Source organism: Corvus cornix, chromosome 1, assembly GCF_000738735.6.
Source record: "Corvus cornix cornix isolate S_Up_H32 chromosome 1, ASM73873v5, whole genome shotgun sequence".
Lineage (NCBI taxonomy): Eukaryota > Metazoa > Chordata > Aves > Passeriformes > Corvidae > Corvus > Corvus cornix.
In genome coordinates this window covers 72528761-72551277 of record NC_046332.1, presented here as the reverse complement: position 1 = coordinate 72551277, position 22517 = coordinate 72528761, and the positions used below count along the sequence as shown (strand labels likewise).

Sequence of the window (22517 nt, the reverse complement as noted above, 5' to 3'; positions counted from 1 at the left end):
TTCTAGCACCATAAATAATCCCTATTCAGGGACCTCCACCGACTCAAGTGAAGTCTCTTGACCACATCCAGCTCCAAATATCCAAAAAGATATTTACTAATACTTGACACTTTGGCCTCATAGCAAGGAATGGAAATAAGAAATCAAAAATACTCTTTGCCATTCCTCTGAAGGGGGTTATTCAGGTATTGTTCAGCTGTCAGATGTACAATAATCAACAGAGCATGGGAACAGTTCTAAGCCTGTTTATTTCAGTTGTCCACTGAATTCTCCTCTAAGATGATCTGGATAGAAGCACTTTGTGATTTTTAATCTGAAAACAATACTCCACATCATTGGATATTCAGGTGTCTGTTCTACGTTATCTCCATTGACTGCTGTTATATTAAATTCAGCCAATATGACCTGGTTTTTTAATATATATATATGTAATATTACTGTTGTAGTCAAAAAGTTTTAATTACAAGGCATACTGTTATAAATAATTACTTTTAACTTTCCTCATTTAACTTCATGCTGGTGCAGTAATACTTTTAAGAAAGACATTCAGATAGGAGCCAATGAAAACCAGTCACCATGTTGCACTGAATGTTTTGCTGGAGAATTGTGCTTGATATCTTTTAAACAGTAGTTTCATTTATGGTTTGAAATTTTCTAAGAAAGTTTCTTTATACTGAATTATTCATGACTTAGATCCATGCTCCATGCCATCCATGTCAAGTACTTCCTTGCTCTTTCTGTGGCTTCACAGGATCTAAACTAAAAAGTCATTATTTAGGCATCATCATTATTGGAAACATGAGAAAGCTAACCTTCTAAAGAATTAGAATTCTCCTTTTAAGGAGAAATTTTGGATTTTATAGATCAAAATGTTTTCTCTTGCTACAGTCATGTTGGAAAGGAAGGAAAGCTACTGTAAAGAAATATATAATATCACAGAGATTCATGAGTCTGCAGAGAAATTTGACTTGATTAAAGTTCATATAGATAGATTGGGATCATCCAGTATGTAATGTACAGTGTGTATATCCTATTGCCTATATCAACATAAAGAGTTTACAAATAAAAATATTAATAACAGTTCAAACCATCTTATTTCAGGTGAAAACCCCCCAAAAACAACAAGATTTCAGTGGTTTACCAGTACAAAAGAAAAAAGAAAAAAGAAAAAAAAAAAAAATCTGGATTCTAAGAAATTAAGATAAGTAAGCTTATTTTGACCACTGCTTAAAAACTGTCTAGTTGTTCAGTTCTTTTTGTCTCTATGGAAAATTCGAATAAAATTTTTATTTGTAAACCATAGATAAGTACCAGTTGACGCAAGCAGGAAGCAAAATGCTACTATGTATGAAGGCTGCTATTATGAGCTCAGCTTTTTTCAACATATGTGTCATATGAAAGTTATTTTCAATATTAAATATTATTTTAAACACTTTAATTATTTCCATTTTTAAATTTCTTTTTTACTAAATGCATGTTATGTTACAAGGAATTCTCTGACTCACAGATACCCTGATAATTGAACATAATGCTTTCTGAATGAACACATTCTGAACAAGCACAAAGAAAGAACAAAGCATATTTTACTATGGATAATTTAACTTTTATTAACACTTGACTTCAAGAAAGCAATGAACTCCAGCACACTCCCTGGATTTTATGCTCATCGCTGTGCTCTCAATTAGTCCTCAGTACTCTGATTAAGAGTGCATAGATCTCCAATGTATGTCAATCACACCGTGCTCCTTATTCAGGATTTGTCAAAAATCCCAAGCCTTTTCTGTACTGTCACTTAGACAAATAATTTTATCCTGGGTTTATGTATCTTGATTTCAAAGCCATTCTGGATGCCTTTTAGAAACACGTATTCACGGGGAAAAAACCCCTGAGACTGAATGATGCTACCTAAATAAAATATTAACCAAACTTCACACTACCTTCTGAAAAAAAGTGGAATGTCTTGCAGCATCCTCAAACACATAGATGCTAAAAGTCTGTTCTAAAACAGACATAACCTGGGCTCCCAGGCAGGTTCACCTGCTCTCTGACTATTCTGGCTTGATGTTTGCTAGGGATCGCACACTCACCCACACAGCTGCACTTGCACATGTACCCAATTCCTGGCAGCATGGGTACACGGATCACTATGACACTAGGGTCCCACTGTAGCTGTTGGCGCATTAGTCCACTCTGCTGTCTCCCCTTCCTGGCACTGTGACTCCACGGCCTGATGACCTGTAGGCTGACTGTAGAGGCTGGCACTCAGACTCTGTCCTTCCTTTTCCCCTCAACACTGAGCATGAGTCCATCCTCTGCAAAAAGAGTTAGAAATAGCATTTTGTAAGGCAGGGCAGACCGTGCTGATGGCATGCAGAGAATTGTCAGACAGCCATGGGTTTACGTGGAATCGACCCTTTTGTCACCTTATTGCTCCACATTCCTTTTTTGGTCTTATACAAAGCAACTAGTTCCCTTTCCCAACCTTCACTTCCTTCTCTAAGCATCCCACATTTGGGATCTTGTGCTATCCCAAAATCTTATTCCCCTGCATCCCATGATGTGTCCCATACCTCTAAGGCAGCAAGCCCTACTCAGTCCCAAAGGTACGCTGAAGAGCTGCTCCCTGACTCTTCCTGATGGGTGTCACACCTGGGCCTGGGAATCTATGTGAATTTATATGCACTCACATGCATTTCTCAGCTCCAGCCAGTGTCTTTGAGCCAATAGTTACAGACAGATGGAGATTTAGAAAGAAGCACTTACAAGACAGAATGAACTCATCCTGATTCAGAGCTATTGTCCTTTCTTCTTTGTGATTTTAACTAAAGAAAAAGCAGATATACAGTGTGTCAGAGACTGAAATATTATATTTTATGGCTTAAACATTTTCTTATAGGACTTTTAAAACTGTATTACAAAAGCTGAAGAGAAGACTACCATACCCTGAATGGGGCCCTGACTGAGCCCTTATACTGCTCGCTGATGAAGATAAGGTAACAACTCAGGGCTGGGGACATTCACTGAGCACAGGCTTAACACCTCCAAGGTGGAGCTCACGGTCCCAGGGCTATCAGCTGCCAGGCTCGCACAGACCCTCTACCAAAGGGCGGGAGGGAGGAGAGGCTTTGGGTGTGTGTTGGAAACGCCTCTGGTCAGAGGTGCAGTGACTGCCCATCCTCCACTGTGCAGAGGAGCCCAGCTGAGGGGTCCTCACCGGGGGCGAGGGGAGGAGAAGCTTATCCACAGCAGAAGGGGGTGACATGGCCCATCAAAGGGGACCCCTCAAAGGGGTCCCCAGACCCTGCACCAGAGCACCAGAGATGATGCTACAGACCCTCAGTGTTGCAAGGGACAGTGTGCGAAGCCGGCCCCTGTAAGAAAGACATGTGGGCATTCCCACCTGGCCCGAAGTGTGTATTAATCCACGGAATTCTGCACTCTTTGGCATGTGGCGGCGTGTGGTGTGGCAGTGTGACATGGCGTGTGGCAGCATGTAGCGGCGTGGCCACAGCGGCAGTGGGGGACCCTCACCACCAGCAGACCAGATGGAGGGGAGCACCTCGGATGGGTGATCTGCTTCCACCTAACCCCTGTCACCTCTCCCTGTCCCCCCACCCCCCACGCACACTTCTTTTTTCTATTTCTTTCTCTCTTTTCTCTTCCCTTCTCTTTGCCTCTTTTACTATTAAATAAAATACATCCATTTTTTGGCAACAACATCTAACCTCGTTTGGTTTTGATCTCATTTCTGGGGATATTTTGAACCTTCTAAGTTCTTTCTGGTTTATGCTCAGAGACTTAGCTTTCTTTGCTCTCCTGGGTTTAAACCGGATCATAACACAGTGCTGCATGAAGCATCTGGAATTCAATTTTCAATCTGAAAGCTGACAATCAATATTACTTTCCACACCTGAGAAGCTGAAGGCTGAGGGGCAAGGTTTTCCCTCTGGATGACCAGAACATCCATACTACCAATGTGATCCACCACAATCTATCTTTTTGGTTAATATAATGTGTTCTTTCTCTTGCATTTGAGTATGTGTTTATTGGCTACAAGATAGCCTAGTCTTAGCTCTATGGATCCTGTGGATAAAGAGCAATGGGATTCATTATTTCTGAGACTCATTATGCAAACTGCTCTCCCAGATCCATATTATAGTACATTTGAAAATCATTCCACATATTCAAATGTTCATTTTCATAGTATTTAATTTTTTCTTCAGACAGCCTATACCACAATGGTCAGTACAACAGTGTGTCACATTGATATAATCAGGGGAATGATACATGTGACCCAAAGGCTTTTTGTTCCCTGCAGCAGTTCTCCTGGTAATATCCCTGCAGTAATTATGAAGAATATGCCGTGATGTGCAGAGATACTCTTTCCTCTGACACCCTGAGGAATTCTACAGGGACATGTCCTTGGACTTTTAACTAGATTGATGTCCTACAGGTCTTTTCTTAGCATGGCGTATGTGGATAATTTTTTATTCTAATGTCTGTGGAGCTCTTCAGAAGTGATGCCCTTGAACCCCTGCCAAAGGGATTCCCTGAAGGCCTTGTGTTAGACAAGTATAGTTTGTCCCAAATCTTTCAGAAAAATGAGTTTATTACTGTTGGAGGTTTTTAAGAGGGTGATGACTCCTGCAATGTATATTTGCTTGGGATTTTAGAATGACAAAGCTTCTGAGAGTATTTCATGTTGTTGTTTTGTCACTTCTATTAGTTGCATTAATAAAGGTTTTCCCCTTGTCATTCAACAGCACTTTCACTAACTATTCTTCTCATTTAGAAAACTCTAGTGTATTCCACATTTGATGTCACAATCTTGTTCAAGACCATTTTATATTGCTTGAGTATAGGCAACATAGCAGTGATGTTGTAAATGTATCTGACAATCTGTAACTGTGGAGATACACCAATGCTGGTGTGATGGAAGTCACTGAGAACAACGTCCAAGTCAGAATCAAATGAAATCAGGGAAGATATATACTTGGGCCAAACAAGCTCACCACTTTATGGCTGGATGCAGAGCCATATTGAAAGAAGTGAGAAGCACATATTGTTCTTTCCATGCTATGCAGAATAAAAATTTGAAAAAAAACCCCTAAATTGTAAGGAGTTAAGGTGATTAGAGATTGTGTCTCCATTGTTCTTTTCAAAATGCTTCCTAGGGTAACACTCAGAAGAAACTCTGCAGGTACTCTGTTAAAGAGCTGGAAAAAATAGACAATGAGCCTTATAGGATAAAACAATATTGATCATAAATGCTTTGCCTGAATTACTATCAGTCCTTTGACTTCTTCTTCTTGAAATCTTACTAAAAATGTTCTTGTATCTATTGAAAGCAGATACACATTTTCAAATTAATGACTTTCTAGTTTTCCTTAAAGGAAAACCTCAACCTCTCTGTTCTCCACCTAAAGCCACAAGGATCACTAATGCATTCAGAAAATTCCTATCAGTGTCTGACATAACTTTCCATACCCTTTTTTCTACTAGAGCCCACTGAATGCAACTTGATTAAAATCAGTCTGTAAGGACTTCTGTTCTTATCTGCCTGCAGGATTTTCATTAAAGATAGTGATAATTAGGCTGTCTAATGAAAAAGAAATATTTCAGAGTTATGATCTCATGTCTGTTCAGGGCATATGTGTTCTAGTCTTTACTCCAGGCATTCTGCCCATTCTTCTAGTTCATGCATGTACTGGGTAAATCCAAAGACTTGTAAGATTAGTGAAGATTTATGACATGATAGAAATTATCTAACATGCTCACAGGTTCTCATGGAAATATGATCATGTGGAAATTTTATTCCACAACACAAAGAAATTACCTAGTTTAAAATCATATGCAACAAATTAGTTAGATTAGAGCATTCAAAGTATCTTAGTAAAACATTTAGAAAATGTGAATGATTGAAGTTTTACATTTTGTGATTTAGCAAAGAATGTTTTAGTGGAAACAATGTTCTAGTACTGGCAAATCAGCAATGTGGTAAGATATTAATAACGGTCCTTGTGCTTCAAAAACTTTTCATAAATTTCCTTTGAAGACATTCACTCATTTACCTGTAAAAAACCCACATTAAATTGTACGTAAATATAAACAGACATGCACACAAAACTGAACTGTCTTAACAATAGTTTGATTCGCACATTCTAACTAGCTTTTGAAAATACTGTTTTCTTTTTTGCTCCCAGCTTGATGGTTATTTCTGCAAAAGTAATATTTTTTAGAGCTTCTGAAATGGAAAATCAACACTGTAAGGTTGTGAAGAGTTCCCTGTTGCCCTGGTGATTTACCATTGCATGCAATTTCAACCTGGTTTTTATACAGTGGTATATTAATACTTGTATATGAGCTATAGGGGAAAAAATATTATTTGCAGTGTGATTGAACCAAGAAGTGTATAACAAAGTGCGACATGGAGTGCTGAAGATGTAATAGTTGATGTTCATTCACAAAACTTGCTAACATTAAAGCTCATAATATTCTTTGAAACACAAAGTGGGTGTACAGGTCAATTGAACTGTCTGCCTTCCTTCTGTTGAGGTGAAAAAAAAAAAAGGGGTAAAGAAATCCTGTTCAGTTTTCCTTTATCCTGATAATTTTCATAAATATGGTCCTCAAATAGTCTCGATCTCTATGCAAGTGTATTATCAATTCACATGACCCAGCATGCCATTACATGTGTCCAAAATGCAGTACAGCCAGTAAATTGTTATGAATGGATGATGTGGGTTTAAATCAGTCTCTGCCTTTTGCCCAGGCCTCTGGCAGCAGGCAGTCGCGTTATTGAGGTGTCCAGCACCCCAAAACCCCACTCTTATTCACAAGTTCTTTAATAATGGCTGATTTGGTCTATTATAAAATGGATTATTTATTAATAGACACAAAATTAACAGACATAAGACTTAAAACAGACTATTACTACACAGGGATAAGACACAAAGGGAATACTAGTATTACAGATGGAGTTAAAGGTACCATTAAATTTACAGCTAGCCAAGAAATAGTGTAACTTAGGATTCAGTGTTTCTTACTGCCACTCCTTGATGGGCTAGACATCGAATTCCTTTCTCTCAAAAACCCACATCTGGACTTAAGGGGAGAAATCTCCCTGCCTGATCTCAAGGAGTGTGTAAGAGACTTCTGCCCCTGTGATAATTTGTGTGGGCTTTTATAGACTGTCTTTTGGTCACCAATGTTTATTTTCTTTTATCTCCTTCCACATTTTCTCTCATACCAAGATGTGTACTGGAGCTTGTGCTCAGAATTTCAGGAGCCTGGAGGTGCTGGACTCTCTTGACTCCTCACTGGGCTGTTAATCTGGCCTGAGTTATCTCTTCCAAATCCCCCAGCCATGAGAGAGAGGGGATGTCCTGCTACATAAACCCACACTAATATTTAAAGGCATAGATTTTTATAGGTCATTATGTAGCTATGTCAAGTCTCACACAGTGGACACAAAACTTGCATTTCACTGATGGGAAGCCTCCTCAGTATGGTTCCATTGCAGCTCTCTCCACATGTTCTGCAGAAGCTTTTTTACATGCAGGAAAGTCTGACATTCCTTGTACTAGAGGAGAGGGATACTGTGTGACACTTGAGAGCTTCTTTCCTTGTTGCCATGTTAGCTTGTGTACTTTTCATGAAGCAGTTGCAAGATGAAATTTACATGAAAATCCATAAGACTTGGGACCAGAACCCACATGAGTGTTTTAAGAAAAGAGTCTGCAGCTACTCCAGACCATGTTTCTTTCAATTTTATGTTTCAAAGGAATAACAAAACCACAGATTCTTCTAGTAGTCACATCTATAGCTATATCAGGGTCTTGACCTGAGCCAAACTTTGTCCCTTATGCTTTGAACTGAAGCCTCTGACTTTCACCCACTTTGCAAGTATTTCTTACTGGCTACCTGTTATCAGCTGTATTCTGCTGCTTTGGTATTTCAGCCTCTGACAAAGTGTTCCTTCTAAACATTATTATTTATAATTCTTTCCACACACCACATAGGGAACAAAGGTATATCTATTATGAATCTTTTATTTTCTAAATATAGGCTAAGAACTCCACAATAATTTTTGGGTATTAAGTAAGCAGATAATTAAAGCAATAAATATATGAATGTGCTTAAAATAAAAATACTAATGTATTTTCTTGCTGATCTTGAAAAATGTGTTAAAAATCAATCCAAAATATTTTTGAATTGTTTTTATTGTTTGATCCACATTTTGAAGCAAAAATTCATAAAATATTAATATAAAACTATAACACTGCTTCCATCTGAATTGAAGCTGTTCATTCCATATGTTCTTTGTAATTAATGGAGGGAAAGAAGAATCCTAGGTCTGGATGCAGTAAGTTACACCTCGGTGTGCCTGGTTTCCCTCTATTGACAAGAGAGTGTACAAAGAGAGACTGAAGCATATGACATATGTTCTGTATGTAGACAGGTTAATACAGCCTTCTATATCCTCTATGGGAATATACCCTATCCCCAGATGGTAATAGATACAGGATAAAACATGTGAAAAGCAAATGTTGTTTTGATCCATTGAGATTAAAACCATGCCATGGCATGAGAACAGTTTTCATTTCTAGATCCTTGTTTGCCCAATAACAGTGTACAAGGAATTTCATTCTTGTAATAATAAGTAGATTATTTTTCTTGATTTTGATAATGATTAGAGTATCTGGAAGACCAGGATCTACAGCTTTATGTATATACAAGCTAAAAATGTTTGGTCAAAATCTTTCAAAATTTACCTAACAATAATTCAAATCTGTCATTAAATGCAGGTTTTTATATGAGATTTAGTAATCAAAGATCACAGAGCATCCTTCCTGTATTTGGAAAAAGAAAAGATAAAAAAGAATAATAACCAACATTTTGAATATTTTCTTCTTATTAATGCATGCATATAAATCTTCTGAGGATAGACGGGCAATTGAAAGATAGAAAGGTGGAGTGAAAAGCAAATAATTGGAATTGGAAATGTATGTATATGTTCTCATCACTAGTTCACACATTTCAGTAATATTGACACTCAAGATTCCAAGACACATTGAAGAAAGGCCAAGCTGGTTGAAACACGCAGATGACATTTCTCTCTGATGTTTTGTATTCTGTGTTAGTGAAGTTATAAAGGCAAAGGTATTAGTTAAATTATTTTGTGCCTGAACATAATATCTCCAAGGTGTATTTTTTTGCAGAGAATGAGATTGTTATGGCATAGAGAAATACTAAAAGAAACATCTATAGTCAACCAAAAAAAAAAAGTATAGTGGTGCTTAATAAAAATCATACAGAACCAGAAAAAGAAAGCAAGCTCCAAAATAAGCAGTTTTTTATATGTTACTTTAAGAGTGATATTCGGCTAGAAATTTTGTAAAAGACTTCAAAAAATCTTTTAGTTTATTTTTCTTTAAAAACATAGTGGAACATAACAATAGTAATTGCATAAAAACTTTTATTTAGTCTTTAGGTTTAGTCTAAGATATATAGGAAAAACCTCCAACAAGACACATTAATGATATTTATCTAGTATGATACAGGTATCATGGTATGTAAGGGTTTGTTCTTTTCTTTTCTCATTGGTTCCGTATGAGTCATTGTAGAATAGGACATTTGTTTTTATGAACTTTACTACTATTGTTTGCCTTAAAGAAAAATAGTGCCACCAGTGTCTGCAGAAGAAAGTCATAGAGTTGTATGCTTGGAGCATAAGTGCTTAGAGACTAAAAGGAAGAGGAAGAGGGCAAGGAACAGTAACTTTTTTTTTTTTAACTTTTGAGAAACTCACTGGCAAAAGGGATTAGATACCGTAGGACAAGCTAGAAATGACATATCTTCTTAGGGTGACGTGATTGAGAGGATTATACTATTTCTCAAGACACCATAGTGTCTGGAGAGAGAGCACTCTGCTCCCCAAAGCAAACAGTATGGTTGTCTCCTTAAAGTAACTTGGCAGTTACGGACTCTTTTCATTAAAGCCATTGTTGCTGACACTAAAAGTACTTCCAAAGCAGTTAACAATGGCTAGAAAATGGAGTCAGCCTGGAAAGGTAGAAGGTGGAAGCTGTCACCTGCAGTACAGAGTTACAATGTAAGGGGGAACTCTGAGGTCAGACTAAAATGCCAATCCTTTCACTGTGTAATTGGTAAGACCTGCAGTAATCACTTTGAAACAGCTTTAGCAGTTATACTAATGTAAGCAAAACATATGGCCCTGAAAAACACATTAGGTTGCAGCCATAAAGATTACAAGAGGCCTATGATTTGGAAGTATACATTTGATTTTAGCTTCTACTCCCTCCACACCAATTACTTTTCTTTCTGTTTAACCAGGGATCCTCATTCATGAAAGAAGAGATCATTCACTTATCTAAGCTCCATAGATAAGGCAAGATAAACACAAAATATTCAGACCATAAAAGACCTCTCTTGTACAGATCAATCTCTCCTGCATCTCTTTTTCTCATCAAAAAGACCTTTTGTCAGGACTGCACTTTTGGTTTAAAGCAGGAAAGCTGATGAAAAAATCAGACAATTGAAAGAATAAAGGGAATAAAGAACAGCAGAAAGTATTGAAAATCATTTTGAATGCTCACTTCGTAAACAAAGCTACAAATGTTCCTCTCTGGTCGATGACTTCAGGGGTTTCTAGCACAAAGAACAACAAATTCAGATGACTTGTTATGCTTGTAGAACAGTGCCAGAGTCACAGTATAGGTTGGTAGAAGAGGGAGATTGATTGACCTTTAGAGCAGCAAGACACAGGGAAAAACAAATGTTCTGTATTTGCTGTCCTTGACATATTCCAAATCCCCAAAGTTCTGGTTAAGTGAAATTGTGCTAAAATGAGAATGCATCAAATCCTGGCAATTCTTACTATTGCTAAAATAGTTAATATCTCAGTAAGTGACAGAAAACCAAGCTGTTATGGTTAGTGAAAAAGTTGAGGGCATGATGCGCAACTTTAAAGACATTTCCCTTTACTTCACACACATATATATATATATATATATATACACACACATACATACATTACATACATACATACTATGCTACTTGATAATGTCTTATGCCCATGTACACTGCTCCTCATTTATGACTGTCAGAAAACATTATTTCATTTTGCAAGGAGATTTAAAGGAAAAAAAAAAGAAAAGAAAGCTCTTTCCAAACTTTCTTTGAAGAAGCGGTAGTAAAAGAGAGTGCTTGGACAAAAATGGGAAAAAAAAATGCTGCAACCACTCTTACTCAGAGACTCCTGATTTCTGAGGTAAAAAAGATAAAGAATTCCTCTGTGATATTCCATGGGAATTTTCTTCTCGTACTTGGTTCTTGAGAAACAAGGTCAGTCTTTCCATATCTCTTTCTAAATGAAAGAGATCTTTTGCTCATCTACCCAACATTATAGAGCTCCTGAGACCACTGCATTATTGATGAAGAGGTTGCAGACCTGCACCACAGCTTTGCCCTGTTCTTCAGAATGATTTCAAGGCAATCTGTCCTTTGAGTCTAACTGTTCTTTCAGTTCAACTACTTCTTTCTATAAATCCTCAGAAATCTCAAGATTGTTTTCTATTACATGGGAAAACATATTAAAAAGAAAAAAAAGAAAATCAACCAACTAAAAAAAACCCCAAACCACAAACCAAACAAAATTCTTACACAGTGAGAGATAAACTAATGTCTTCTTCAGATAGACATCTCAGAAATATGATCAAGCTTTCAAGGAGAAAGTATAAATTCCTGCATAAATCTGGATTTTGGAAAATTTGCAAGGCATTATTCTAAGCTACTGATAAAATGACATAACTTTAAGGCTCTCTGAAAAATAAAAAACCCTGAAAGTTCTCATAGCTCAATTTTTTCTCTTCAGCATCAAGTTTTTTTAGGCACAATTGATTTTTTGTGTGTGTGTCCATGAACTAGTAACCACTGAAGTACCAGCCATGAGAAAAAGGATAAGGTTTACACAGAAGTTTTCTCAGATAATGACCTATGGGTTGTGAAATTGACTTTCAAAGCAATGACCACTCATCCTCACCACTTCACAAGACTGTTTTAAAGCTTTCAAGGTTTCCATTTTTTCTTAACATCAAATCGACATGCATTGCAAGTCATCTGGAAGAAAGAGAAAATTTTTAGAATCAATGTATCTATGTGCCACCATGACAAAATCCTTGTAAATATCTTTAGTAAACATATAAATGGAAAAAAAAATAAAATTAAGATATTTTTATGCAAGTGATCCCTTATTTCAGGAACAAGCCTCTCTCCAAGGAGATTTTGTACTTATTTTCGATGAAAAACAGCAGTCAATATTTTATGGCAAGGCTAAATGTCTGTCTTCAGGTGGATGTTTTAAGGGCTCCAGGCAGAAAGGATATACTCCATCTTGGGAAGCATTTTTGGCTGGTTGCATATCTGAATAAAATATGGGATTAGAAATAGCCTTGTATTTTTTTTTTTCCCCACCATTAGCATCTTCCTGCTATGACTACATGGATCTTTTTTTATTTTTTTATTTTAGACTTTATATTCCCATAGTCTTTCTCCTAATTTTTATATATTCCTGCTTCTGCTGAGATGATAGAAGAATAACATGCCAGTAAAGTAACCAACTCAATTCTTTTTTTCACAAAATAACTGAAAAATGAAGGAAATTATGACAGTACTTATGATGTGTTAGTATAATGAAAAGAATATATAAACAAACAACTCCCACACACTAGTATGAGGATGACTCAAATCATGCAGATAAGAGTTTGCATGTTAAGATAAACTATTTTAAATAAAAAGCATATAATTTATCTATTAACCTGAAATTGTAAATTTACAAATATCTGTCTATACACAAAACACCTAATAGAGTTGTGTTTAAGACAGTGAGTGAAATGAGAGCTAGGAAATCAGGAAACTTATTCTTAATGCATTTGTTAACTTATTCCACTCACCTTTCATATGCGGAGATGGTTGGAATTCTTATCTGAGTGCTGGTTTTTGTGCTCTCTTGAGCGTCTTCTCAGAGAGCAACTTATTAACTGTTACGATAAACACCCTAGGAAGATTGACAGAAAATTTACAAAATACCATTGAGAAAAAATGATTTTTGTACATCTTCTAAAACTTCCTGTTCTGTACCTCCATCTACTGGAGAATTCTTTACAAATAACAGACTCTGAAGGTTTTTCTAATTCTTCCTCAATGCATCTGTTATTTTCAAGGAAAGCTAAACCCCCGTTCAGGATAAAAAAATACTTCAGGCTATCTCCCTTGAAAATAACAGTTTAAGCATAATCATTAACTCAATCATCTCTGTTTCAATATAACCCTTCTTATAAACATTTAAATTTGCAAAAAATATAGTGATCTAAACTAATTAATAATAATTTTTTTTTCAAAAAAGCCAAACAAAAAGCAAGACAAACAATGAAACAAAACCCCACAGCAACACCTCTTAGACAATAAAGATTCCCTAGATACCTTCATCAGAATTGGTAAAATTCCCTGCACTCCAAGACTTCTGTAAATGTGAGGGTCCATCTATATTAGTAGCAAATTCAATTCAATAAAGAGTACAGCAAAAACAAATAGTGCTGAGGACCTTGGCATACACACTGCAAGCATTTTCCAGTATTTTACCCTGACCTGGTCACAGGCTGATCCTGTGTACTGAAAACCTATCAGCAGATGAAATGACTTAGCTTTTTCTGGTAAGGTGTGATTGGAAAGATGTCCATTGTGTACATTTTGAGAATCCAACATGGAGAGCACCTTAGCACAGAGAGTACAAATGAGCAATTTACTCAAAAACAGACAAACAAGAAAAACCACCCTTCTGGTCTGAACCATAATGCAGCCATGCTGAGAGATACCACTACACAAGCAAAGCTAAGCATCTCACAATGCATCTTTTGCCTAGTGTCATTTGAAATTCAGGTTTTGTTTCCAAAGAGGTCCAATCAAGTCAGAATGTTTGCAACTCTCTCCCTTAACAAAGCCCAGCAACATCCCTTTCAGAATAAAACACAGCATTCACCACCACTTTGATTTAATACTGTTGTTGGAAAAGTTGAAACTATACCATCGTAGTATTTTGGGCAGAGTGGGACACCTGTATTACAGGTCTTCCTAAAGTTCAGACTATAAGCCTATACCCTCTGTTTTCTGAGTAAGGCCTCCTAGATGACCACGACACAAGTACTTTGGATAAAGAAGGGGTGATATGCTGATTACCCCACCCCAATTATTATTATCCCAATTATGACTATCTCCTATTGAAAGTGAATCACTTTTGCAGAAAGGAAACCCAGGCTCAGAAAATTAGAAAGAAACAGGAAAAAAGAAAGGGAAAAGAGAGAAGTTGAGAGTGTCTGTAAAAAAATGAATAAGGGTTTTGCTTTTAAGACCCATGAAATAAGTAACTTCTATAGTGAGGCACATGAAAGCAAGCAAAAAAAAATTGTCATTTTTCTTTGAAGAAAAAACAATGTCAGTAATTTAGCTGAGATTATTTCATTATAAAACATAGGAAACACATCTTTTACTGCAAAACCCTAACAAATAACCGCTAAATGATTATTGATGCTGCCTATAGTTTACATTTTTGCTTACAAAAAACATTTGAAAGGAATACAAGTCTATGAAATTAAATAGGAAATACAAGCATATTATCCAGGTCACATTCTAATTATTCAGGGGCTACTTAATTCACAGAACCTTATGGAACTGTCAGCATGTAGAAAAATTATGTTCTAATTAAAGAGCTAATGGAAGAATCTAGGAAAAATTGTCATGTAGAAGTATCAAAATAATGTGTGCATTACTTTCAAAGTATTTTTTTTTCTGTTAAAGTAACTTACCAACTATAGGTTACTCCACTGCATATCCTAGAGGCCTGAACCGCCAAATTTCCAAACCAAGTACTTATCTTAGAACTGGGAACTACTGATTGCCCTAATTTCCAAAATCCAGTTTGTAAAGGAAGGTGAGAGACCTGGTGTGCTCTGAAATTCCTCTAAGATATTGATTTAAGATATTGTCAGAATATATCCACTTGATATCCACTTGGGGCTTAGCAGTCACTCAAGCTTGCGAAGTGGAGCTATCGCTTATCACTACGTCCATTAGAAAATTTGGGTTTTGTCACTATTGTTATGGTTAGTCACATCATAGAAGCAGTTAAAGATGTGGAGTATGTCCTAGTATTCATCACCCACTTTTTTTCCTATTCTTTGTAGAAAAGCAAGTTTTCACAAGAGCCATTTGAGTACAGGAATATCGGTCCTCCAAAGGGAGTGTCAGAGATGTCAAATGCACCTGCAACAGGCAGTAACAGCCACAATTTACTCCCATCCTTTTGTCTGCAGCTGCTGTTTCCTTATATTAGGAAATACTGCAAATCACTGTGGTCATGTATTGACTCATACTCCTCTAAACCTACAGACACTGCCATCAAGTGTACAAAGGCAGAGCGAAGAAAACATCATCAAACTATAAAAATGTGAGAACAGAGGCTATCCTGTTCTTCGCCTCTTCTTCCAAACCCTCAGTTCTGATTTTAACCTGAAAGCTATTTAGAAGAAAACATAACTTTTTTTCCTCCTTGACAGGCTAGAAGGTATTTTGTCTGATTCATGACTTTTTGGGTGACAAGACACTTTTGAAATGTTTCTGAAGAGCTGATTAATATAATTGGAGATTTCCCTCTTGGTTTAAGTGGCTGAGGAAGTTTAAACTAGATTTATGTTGCTGCTTGAAGGTAGTGTGTGAGCTTACTTCCCCTCTCTTTCTTCTTTATTGTTCCACTTAAATGGAAATGCTGAGAAAACAAGACCATAATTCAGCAATTCACAAGTCATGGCATACAAATATACTGTGTTCTGTCTTACCAACTATATTGAGGACTTAGGAGTTCAATAGGAGGGATCCAATATCATCAACCGTATCATGCATTTCCATGAATCTGAAAATATTTGGTTCTTACATCAGATGTTATTGTGTTTATTCTATCAAATGAAAAAAAAATAACTAACCAAACAAAAAACTCCAACCAACTAATCAACCAAACAAAACAAAACAAAAAAAAAAAATCATAGCAAAAAACAACAGTAAAACTTTAATTAATCTGCAGCAAAGGTGAAAGCTAAAAGACATTTTTATAATTATGCCAATTAAAGAATTATATGTCAATTAATTAAAATATGCTTAAATAGTCCTATATGGCTATTTAGGGATATGAGAACATTAGAGACCAGAAAGAAATATTTCTGCTAGCAGACAAGACCTGAGAATCTACACTTTAGATTTCATTTAAACAAAAAAGTTCTTCCAAGAGCCTAACTTCTACGCTGTAGTGAGGTTATTTAATTATTTGGTTTACCAGTTCAGAAGAATAGTAACATTTTTTTTCTTTTTACTGTCCCTCATTCCCTTTTTAATTGTCACCATAATTTAACAAGATGCTATGCTGTCAGAATTTAATTAAGCCTCTCAACAATGCCATCTGGTGGCATTAAAACTAAATTATTTAGAGCTCATACCTTTTCATCTGAGCTCCCACCTTACACTGTACATGTATGGAGGCAGTATGAGGAACAAACAGGAGAAACTGGAGATACGTGTGCAGTCATAGGGCTTTGATCTCATTGTGATTATGGAGATGTGGTGGGATAGCTTGCCTGACTGGAATGTTTTAAATGTCTCTTGGTTTGAAGTGATGGTTTCAGTCTTGGCCTGTTATGGGTGGGGAAAGCCATGAAACACAAAGTTAATATATATTCAGGTTCAGGTGAGAACACCCAGGTACCTCCCCTGATGGGGGCAGCCCGACCTAACACTGTGGATCATATGCTGTCCTCTGGCAAAAGGCCCCACAAATGAGTCTGGGGCACTTTGTGGGTCTTTGATGGTTTGTGACACCTTAACACATGGCATCTGCCTCTCACATCAGTGTAGATGAGCCAGTCATGCCCCACCAGAAGGAATGAACACCCTCAGACCTATGTGTGGGTGCCCCAATACCTCCCCCAAGCGGGGAGGTGTTTTATACCTGAGCAAGTTGTGTAAGGGAGGACATTGGCATGATAAAAAGCATCATCTCACCTCACAGGATCTGCTTATGGGTCTGCACCCTGGCTGAAAACCCCTGCTTGTTGCTAAACAAAGCTCAGTTTGTCATGGTCATTCCCCAGTGGTTGGTGCTTACCCCTGTGCTGTTTTTATTGAGTTGAGAGGTTTTTCTGTCACACACCCAAATTTTTCTGCCTCCCCTTCAGTTGCAGGAGTGCAAACCTGGCCTTAGTAAAGTACCCTGCTGCTTTTTCAAATGGCTGATTGAGTCATTAACCTTTATTATTTCTTACAAGGTGATAGAGTACCTCATTCTGGAGGCCATGTTTATCCTCATGGATGACAAGAAGGAGATAAGGAGTGGTCAGCATGGATTCACTAAAGGTAAATCGTACTTGACAAACATGATTGCCTTCTCTGATGAAACAACTGCCTTGGTGAGAAGAGAGCAAGTGGATACTGTCTACCTCAACTTCAGCAAGGCTTTTAACACTGTCTCTCACAACATCCTCATAGGCAAACCTTGGAGTGTGGATTGGATGAGTGGACAGTGAGATGGATTGAGAAGTGGCTGAACAGCAGATCCCAGAGTGTTGTAATCATTGGCACAGGGTCTAATTGGAAGCCTTGTGATGTCCCCCAGGGTTCAATACTGGGCCCAGTATTGTTCAACTTATTCATTAATGACTTGGATTAAGGCATAGAGGCCCCCTCAGCACGTTCACTGACAACATAAAGCTGGGAGGAGAGCCAAATACCCCAGAGGGCTGGGCAGCCCAGCAGAAAGACCTCAAAGGAGAGAGAAATGGGCAGAGAAGAATTTTCTGAAATTCAACAAAGGCAAATGCAAGGTCCTGCACCTGAGGAGGAATAAAGACCTTCACCAGTACAGGGTGAGGTCCAACCTGGAAAGCTGCTCTGCAGAGAAAGACCTGGGGCTCCTGGTGGTCAACAAGCTGTCCATGAGCCAGCACTGTGCCCTTGGGGACAAGATGGCTGATGGTATCCTGGGATGCATTAGAAAGAGCTTTTCCCGCAGGATGACAGAGGTGATCCTGCACCTCTACTCAACCCTACTGAGACTTTGTCCACTTCTGGTGTCCTCAGTGCAAGAGAGGCATGGGGCTTCTGGAGCAGGTCCAGCAGAGGGTGACAAAGATGATTAAGGTACTGGAGCATCTCTCTTATGAGGAAAGGGTGAGGGAGCTGGATCCGGTCAGACTCCAGAAGAGACAACTGAGAGGGCACCTCATCAATGTCTGTAAGTATCTGAAGACAGAGTGTGTAGAGAATTGAGTCAGCCTCTTCTCAGAGGTGCTGAGCAATAGAACAAGAGGAAATGAGCAGAAACTGGAGTACAAGAAGCTCCACATGAATATGAGGATAAACTTCTTTACTGTGTGGGTGGCTGTTGCCCAGAGAGGTTGCGAAGCCTCTCTCACTGAAGATATTCAAGAGCTGTCTGGACACATTTGTGTGCAATGTGCTCTAGGATGACAGCTTGAGCAGAGAGGTTGGACCACTGTGGTCCTGGCCAACCTTGCCCATTCTGTGATTCTGAGATTCTGTGATACTCCTCTGACAACAGAGAAGAATTATTCTTGGCAACCTCTTTCAAGGAAAAGCAAAACAAATAAGGAAATTTCATTTAGTCAGCTTCACTAGTTTGGAAGTAATATTTACCAAAGTGAGATATGCTAAAATTTACAGCGCTCAGGCTATCTAAACCAGAGTTGGTTTTATGTTTGACCAGCAACAAGATGGACTATTTCGGTTATCATTACCTTCCTACAGAATGACATCATATCCTGTACTTAGAACTGAAGACACTTATATGTCCCTTCTCCATATTCATATCTACAGGATTTTTGATATTTATGTGAGGGATGTATTGGATTATTTTAAAGACCATATCAGTGCAACAATATACCTGATTAACTTCACAGTTCTGTGGGTGTTGTGGGCTCTTGAAAACTCACACAATACCTGTTTTCATTTCTCAATGGCTCCCCTTTGAACAAATGAAGTAGCACTCTCCAAGCAATATTTCAGGAACTGCTTCCTAAGAGCTTAATCCAGAAAAGCTATCACAATCGGCTGCTCTATTCCATATAGATCTCCAGCACTGTTTTGAAGACCTTACACTTCAGACAGTCCTAGTTAGCCTTAATGTATTAATTAACCCTGTTAATGCCTCTCGCATTAACATACACCCTTAGGCTCCCACTATTTAAGCACTTTTTTTCAGGGCTGTGATGCTGCTTTCATACCATTTACACTTTTTGCACTATTGTGCCACACCAAACCAAGTGAGACTAATACATTATTGTAAATTCCACAGATATACCATGAAGGATCAAAAGAAAATATATGCCAAGTGACACAGGCAGTCCATCCCAAAAACAGTAGTTATTTAGAAGTGTAGAAGCAAACCATCTAGAATAATTGGCAGATAAAAAGAGGTTCTACGGAGGAAGAAAATTAAGTAACTTATCAAAGCACAGAATTACAGAATCAAATGCAGTTTGTCTCATTTCACAGCTACTGAGGGACATGAGGGCACCACCTTCAACTATAAAATACTTTTATATTTTTCATTTGTACTGGTCTTAGAAGAAATAGAAAAACACAATTTCATCAAGAATGTCATAAGATATGGATACAAAGAAGCCTTTAGGGACAGTTCTTCAAGCTTTGAATCTTGCAGAAGAGCAAGAGTGAATAATTAAGATGACTAAGCATGTGTTAACATCCACACTCCTCTCTGGTCCATATGCATATGAAAAGTAGTTTGAGATTAAATTTACATAAACTGAAGTCTTTTAAGAAAACAACATATTAAAACTCCATTTCTATTATCCCTTTATTGTCTCTTGCATCAAATTCCTGAGAGGAACCTTGGGTCACTTAAGACAGCTGAAAAACAGAGAGGAAGGGCATAAGTGATATGATTTAGAGTGCATACAAAAGCCAGTGCTTCACTGCATTCCTGTATTAGTAATAAAAATGTGAAGAATTAAAAATAGTTAAATATTACATATTTAAATCAACAGTAAGTAACTGCTGACAGTGTTCCAGAAGGGCTGCAGTAGTCTTTGGGTACACCACTGTTTCACTACTCTGCCTTAATTAGTTATATGAGAGGACACGGTTTCCTAGCGCTAGGTTGCAGGCAATATTGGACTCCACCCTGGGACTGGGCTGGGAGGATTGTGACCACCTTCTCTGTACTAGTGAGAGAACAAGGAATGGTGGTTACCAACTGGAAGGAGAAAACACAGTTAGTAACAGTGTATGCAAGAGCTAAACATGAAAAGGTGTGTAGAGCTGCAAACCTAGGAGCCATGTATGTACCAGGAATGCGGACCAGCCAGCCATGAGAAAAACAGTCTGAAAGTAATCTGATATTGTCTAAAAAAAACAGCATGCTGATCATGGAAATTACCAAAAAGCAGAGCAGACCATCAAAAACTCTTACTTTCAAATATGAAGGAGATGCTAAAATTTACATATAAAATGAATAGACATGCCACATGGGAATGTCTGGATTCCCTCAGGGAAGGTCTCCTAAAATGTAGACATGACAGAAACTGATTGAGGAGTACAGATAAAGCTGACTTCTGCTATTGAAACTAATATAAAATGCTAAGAGAATTATGGTACTGTTGTAACTGCTTGACTCTGCCTAGCAGGCTGCAGCTCCCTGTGAGCACAGCAGGGGTTACCTTGGACCGTGCGATCAGTCACATCCCGGAGTCCATTTCGGACAGCCCCTCGATCTGGCTCCGGCAGCCAGCAGCTTTACAATGCAGTGGTGATAAAAGAGGTAGAGAAGGGTCTCCCATGAGGGTGGTAAGATGGCTTTAGTCACACCTTGTCCCAGCACCCTCAGAGGCAGAGAGAGAAACCTCGTGGTCTGGGTGTGGGGTGGTTTTGTCAGGGGCCCAGGGGTGGTCCCTGGGCGTGGTTGTGGTACAGGAGCCAATAGGGAGAAACCGAGGGAGTGGCCAAGGCTGGGGCAGGGAACAGGGGGAACATGGCATCACAGAATCAGGGGGTTAACAGGCTACCGCATGGTACAAAACCTAACTTGAGGAGCAATTAAAAGATATCTATCAAAAATGTTTTGCCATTATTTTGGTAAGCACAGTCAAAAAAAAAAGTGTTTTTTCAATATAATTATATTTTAATATACGGTAGGACATGTAACTTTAAAAAGTAAACTCAGAGGAGATAAGAATAAAGCAAAAAGGCCTCTTGTGTCCTTGCAGACTGGTCTTTTGTTCCTAGCTTGATTTCAGCCTGGAAATTCAGTTCCTTTTTTCCTCTGTTTGGTTTTAGGTAATCCTTTGGTTCCTAGGTATTCTTTCTTTATTACACTTTGATGTTTATTTTCAACAGCATTTTTGTAGACTTTGTTTTGCTGCACACCTGGCAGATTTCTTGTCTGTCGCCTTTTTAGAGTAATATCATATACATAGTGTCATACAAATAAAACACCACAGGTTGCAAGAAGTTGAAGTGACTGTTGCAAAATAGAGTGGTTTTGTCCTTTCACTTTCCTCAGCTGCATCATACTGAGAAAGCCAAACAGGGCTAGCAAAAAGGAACTGTACAGTTTGCACAATGACTATTCAGAGAGATAGGCTTCTGCATCATCTATTTGCTTTTCCCTTATTAAGGAGGACCTACACCTTCAAGTTCTTTCTGCATGGAGAGCTATTACACAACCATGGAGTGTTTCTTTAACTTTTTCTAGGAATGACAGCAACCATGGGCAGCAGAAAGGGGATTTGACGGTCATCTTGTGAGGGCAGCAGTCCTGAAGACACTGCTTGAGACAGACTGGGATTGCCAAGTTTGGTACAACCATAGCAGTAATGCACCACAGGACACAGTCCTGGCTAGCATTGACCAGTGGACTTCAATGGCAGATTAGAAGGCTTTACTCTACTGAGTCCTGTGAGAGGACAGTTTCCCAGTGCTAGGTTGCAAGTAATGATGGACACCTTCCCAGGACTGAGATGGGCTAGTTGTGCACCCCCTTCATCATGCAGGTAAACTCTGTTTAGGCACTGAGTCACATACTGACAGGGCTGCAGTAAGGAATGGATAATCTTCAAAACATCAGAGCAGGACTCAGCAGCAAGAAGATTGACGAGTTTTTCATAGAGGCCCTGGAAGTTCAACAGCCTCAGCCCTGCTTTGTTAAGAGAGGAGAACTAAGACTGCTTGAATCAATAAAGCTCAGAGGCTACAAGGTTGGGGCAGGCTGAAAGACTGGATTTTCAGGCAACAGGAAAAAAGCTTTTCTCCTCTTGCAGACATGGTCATACAGAAAATGAACTAAGACCTGGTAACGGATGAGTAGGAACAACTTCCACAAGGAAAGACATATCAGGAAACCAAGTATGATATGACACCTT

General features: G+C 38.2%; 1 long non-coding RNA gene across 1 annotated transcript; it reads right to left on the bottom strand.

Annotated features, from left to right (window-relative positions):
- Positions 1-1455: 1455 nt before the first annotated feature.
- Positions 1456-20958, bottom strand: LOC104685959. Its single transcript, XR_751234.2, has 4 exons — positions 20817-20958; positions 12975-13078; positions 2764-2822; positions 1456-2312 (listed from the first exon to the last, which is right to left on the bottom strand). It is a non-coding gene; the product is annotated as an uncharacterized LOC104685959 (long non-coding RNA).
- Between the last annotated feature and the right edge of the window lie 1559 nt (positions 20959-22517).